The 5,000-nt window shown below is 44.4% G+C and overlaps 1 long non-coding RNA gene across 1 annotated transcript; it reads left to right on the forward strand.

Annotated features, from left to right (window-relative positions):
• Window positions 1-780: 780 nt before the first annotated feature.
• LOC108919529 (uncharacterized) lies at window positions 781-4,282 on the forward strand. The gene is made up of 4 exons (XR_001964924.1): window positions 781-1,026; window positions 2,215-2,309; window positions 2,440-2,555; window positions 2,672-4,282. It is a non-coding gene; the product is annotated as an uncharacterized LOC108919529 (long non-coding RNA).
• The last annotated feature ends 718 nt before the right edge of the window (window positions 4,283-5,000 follow it).

Below are 5,000 nucleotides of genomic sequence, written 5' to 3' on the forward strand. Positions count from 1 at the left end.
ATTGCCATCACCTTTGTCTCTCTCCTGGTCACTGTTTTTTATTAATTCATTCATTCATTCATGGTTGATTATTGAGGTGGCATAATTTTTGCATAATACCAAGCATTATAGATTCAGTGTCTTAATGCAGGGCTCACAGGCTCCAAGGAAATTACTAAATTTGCAGAAGCCGGTTTAGCTGAGATTAAAAGCGTGTACCTAATGGGGAAGATTCAAACCCAGCAGCAGATCAACCCAGGAGATGGTTAGATGTTTTCATCCTTTGCAGAGTGGACTGAAAATGCTGTCTTACTGTAAGGTTAACCTTTTATCAGTGTGGACACCAACGACACAAAATCCAGTCTCTTGCCCTGTTAGGCAAATGGACCTTAGAATGTTTGAGATCTTCGTCCAGACTGCCGTCATAGCAGTGTCGCAATTCTATTCAGGGTTTCGCCAAAAACCGATGGGCTTCTCTACATGCACACTGGTGACAATAAAAGAAATAGCAAGAAGAAGATGTTGCTTTGGGACAGCGATATTGTATGGTGCACAAACATTACGCTCAGCTGGATGTTCTTATCTACTCCGGTAGAGCCTTTTATCTCGTAATGGGAGGTATGTAACGCAGCGAATGAAAAGATTTCGAAACCTAACACCTCCTTGTGAGCACAGTGAAGTGATGGAGCGTCATCATCGCCTAGCGACTCTCCTAGCAACAAGAAACATCTGCTTCTCAGAGGACCAATCAGGTTGCGGCGAGGACCGCCGCTGCTTGTTGCACAAAAATGGGATATTTTAAGACCTACGAGACGTGCGTGTTCCGAGGAGATTATTAAGACAGCGAGAAAAGACAAGTGGAGTCAGAGCTGAGATCTGCGCTGCAGAAAGCGGAGGGATTCATGTGAGCGCAGGGGGCGGCCGAGCACCGCGAACGCGCACCGCGAACGCGCACCTGAGCGACTCGATCGATCTGATCACCTCCTCAGCGCGTCTCCGCGCTCTTCTGCGCTGAACCGAACTGCGAGGGAGGGAGCACATCGAAAGGTATTTATTGCTCTTTCTGCTCCTTTTAATTGCATCCGACACTTGCGTGTAACCCTTTCGGTCGGTGCGTCTCAGAATGAATCTGTGATTGATTGCGAACGTTAGCCATCATGCTGTACCCCCAGTGCCCCCCAGAGCACCTGTACACTTTTATTATTAATTATTTCATTTTGCCGCTTCATTCTTGCACCAAACTGGAAGTTATACAGTAACAGCGACTACTTTTCCCAAAGGAATAGAAATACGCATCTGCCGCGGCTTGCTTTACTTTCAATATGTAAATGCTAAGGTAGGGATAGTTGGTAGCCTGGTGGTTAGAGCTACTGCCTTTAGATCCAAGGTTGCATGTTTGATCCCCACCTTTGGCTGTAGCAAGGTACTTGCCCTAAATTGCTCCAGTAAAATTACCCAGCTGTATAAAGGGGTAAAATGATTGCAAGCATGTAATAATTGTGACCTTAACATTATAAGTTGCTTTGGAGAAAAGTGTTGGCTAAATGAATAAATTAAAAAATTTAGATTAAAAAAAATCGAGTGTCTATTGGTTTCTCAATGGCAAGAGAAACAGTAGGGATGCTGTGGATAGGAGGTGTAATTGGATGTCCTCATTGGCACATGTACAGCACTCTGTATGCCAACACATGTATTCCCTCTAGATGTCTCATTTACAGGCAATAGTTCTGAAAAGAGGCATAGCAGTAATCTCTCCAGACCTCCACAGTCAATTAGTGATCCTCTGTGTGCCAATAAGAACTCCCACCGTGCTGGATCTGTAGCACATGCTGTGGGTTACTTTACGGATATTATTTGCTTTTCTGGGGGATTCGACAGAAACGATGATGTCTTCGGAAAGGAGCGCTGCACTTTGCGCAGCTGATGAGGGACACAAATGCGGCTGTGTGATGTTTGTTGCGACGAGGCGGGACCGCGTGCTCTTCTATTTGCCTTGAGGTGAGAGGATGGAGCCGCTGCTGTGTCACTGGCTCTGTGGAAAGGAGACAAACAGCGCAGGGCAGAGAGGAATCACAATCAGTTAGTTGTGTTCAGGATGCAAGTTTCGGAGAAGCACCTCTGCTCTCACTCAAGTCGGTACTAGATGACAGATAAGATCCCATTTATATAATAGTACAATCATGCAGTGAAAGTGTTGCACTTCAGCCGACTCCTCCCCATCCTCCTCCCACACAGAACAGTGAAGGCCATGTGTGTGGCACAGGGGACGGTTCAGAGGACAGAGACCCCAGGCAGAGACGTCGTCTGTGGCTGATTCCTGCCTCTCTCAGGTACCCTCGTCGCTTTCTTCTCTATAAGCCCGTCATCATCGGGTTTCTACACCTCCCACAGCATGTGCCAAATGTTTCGCGTTGTCTGTGTGACAACTCGGTCACGCTCCTCTCCATCTCCCCATGGCAGACGATTCCTTCTGCGAGAGATCAAATCCACCAACAACGTCGAAGGTTGCGTACTTCAAGAGGAAGTATGCGGAAGAGGAAGATTTACATAGAGGTTTTCATGGGTACTTTGAGCAAGTAAGGACAGCTTCTGTGCTGTCAAAAATTGACTGTTGAGCAGTTTTCGCTTTCATATTTCATTGTGACACATGTGGCTTTGTAATTGTGACCTGCCGCCCCCCCCCACCTCACAGCACCTGATACTGCCGGAGGATCGCCACTGCATCCTCAAACTGTCCCTGGAGAAGCTGAGGTTCCTGGAGGACCCCGAGGTCTACTTGCGGCGTGCTGTGCTTATCAACAACCTGCTGCGCAAAATCCACCATGAGGAAGGTGAAGCTGGCGAGGAGGCTCCTGGGCCCTATGCCCATGAGACCATCCAGAGGGAACGCTACCCAGATGCCAAGCGGTTGAAGGTGATGGTGGCAGACTGCTGCTCTCAGACCTTCAGCTACCGGGAGATACAGCACCTCCACGTTGTGCCCTATGCTCCCGCCAGTTGCCTCTATGGATTGGGTGGCCACCACGATGCCCCACCCAACCACAGCTCTCGGGTCCTGGTCTATAAACTAGATGATAATGGGTAACTGGGTTTCCAGTCCACTGTGCACATGAGAAAAATGCTCAGTCAGAGACAGAGCCTGCTGTGGTACAGGCTATTGAGCTGACTGTGCAGCTAACCATGTCCCGCTTTGAAGAGTAAAACTACAGCCTGTCTTGACCTCCTAAGGCATTTTATATGTTCAGTGCATAGCTGTAGTCCAAATCAAGGGCTCGGTTTGAGGGACAGGTTGGCAATGCAGCCTCGTTGCTGTAATACATTGAGATCATGAACAAGTTTTTGCAGGTCTGATTTACAGCTCCTGCTAATGCAAATCCAGAATTGCCAAATGTTTCAGGGATATATATTTTTGACAACAGTTATAGTTACTCTGACCATGCATATATTTTACTGAATTAACTTTTAAAATGTAATGTATTACGTTTATTGTAGCTTTAAAACTAAATGGTGGCGCTGGAGTACAATACAGGGTTTAAAGTTTTATACTGTATATTTTATTGCTAATGCAATCTATGTATGCCTAAGTAACCACCGTTTTTTTGTTTTTTTTTTTAAACAAAATTATTAGTTTCTACTCACCAATGGCATTTGTGAGATAGAATCGTAATCTGGAAGCAAAAAAATAATCAGGTTTTAAAATAGACGGGATGTTTATTTGAAGAACTTGTCCTGGGTTAAAAGTAACCCAGTGCTTAACTAGTGGAACAGAACACATGCTGGGTTGTTTCAGCCACGATCGTTTCGTTTCCACCGATTATCATTACTTGTTCGGATTGTTTGACCATTTCCACATGCTGTCTTTACGCAGTCATTCATGGTCGGATATACAAATAATTGTTGTCTTTTCATTGTTTTTTTTATACAGTGCATTGGTTTTAAATATAACCCACCATGCAACGCAACCTCTTTACGCCAACATACTAGATTGGCTGACAACACCTGTTCAGGTTCAGCGCAGGTTACTTTTAACCCAACGCTTGCAGAGCGTGTTGGAGTAAACATGAAACACTAGTTTGTGATTAACATACAAATGATATCCAGCGAAATTTTACCTGGGTTTGTTTTTTGCTGTGCATCTTCAGTAGGACAAATTTGGGTGGAGGTCACACATTAGGTAAGCAGCCGCGACATGGATCGTTTTGCGAACCAATTTCTGGTTCCCTCTGTTGGCAGTATGGGGTAAGAGTCCAGCTAGAGGCCCATTTGATTTTGCTCGTTCATATACGAATTTAATTTTTCTAACACACCCTTATTGTATGCCTTTGTACAGTGCTCGATAGAGACTTGTCAATTTTTGCTACTAGATATGCAGTAGCATAAGATTTTTGAATTTTGCTAATTATGAATTTTAACTGATGAATTACTTTTCTATCAATATATCAGCATATTGCGTATTTCATCCGTGTTCTTGGTTAGATGCTGGTAGAAATGCTTGTGCACAGTTGCACTGAGCTGGAGAGTTTGTGGCTGTAATGTTAGTACATTTGTTTCCAGCTAATGTTTGTTGAAATATGGCCACAGATTTCTTTTGAAAATGTACTGAAAATTGTCCAGTTACACATGTGCCAGTTCCCATGTGATCAGAACACCTGTTCTCCTGTATGAAGGCTGAGGGTTTCATTCTTGGGGTGTGATGTCTAATACTAATGGCATTTGTCTTGGACTCTGGTATTTTCTTGAAATCTGATTAAACAGCTGGAAAGTGAAAGTTGGATGGTTTGGAAGCCACTTCAGCTTTTCACTAAAAGCTCTTTCTTTTAGTCTTAACACCAGCAACATAATTCCAGTTGTCTCAGGTGGCTTGATGCATCTATTCCAAACCCCTGAGGTCTTTGCTGCCTGGTTCATGTTTATCTCTTATCTTTTGTAATGTGTTGGTCCTGAGAGAATATTCCAAGGTATGTCTGCGGAATGTTAGGGTAAGCATGGTGATGTAGTTCGGGAGGATTTTATTGTGACAT

This window comes from Scleropages formosus, chromosome 15, assembly GCF_900964775.1.
Source record: "Scleropages formosus chromosome 15, fSclFor1.1, whole genome shotgun sequence".
In the NCBI taxonomy this organism is placed as follows: domain Eukaryota; kingdom Metazoa; phylum Chordata; class Actinopteri; order Osteoglossiformes; family Osteoglossidae; genus Scleropages; species Scleropages formosus.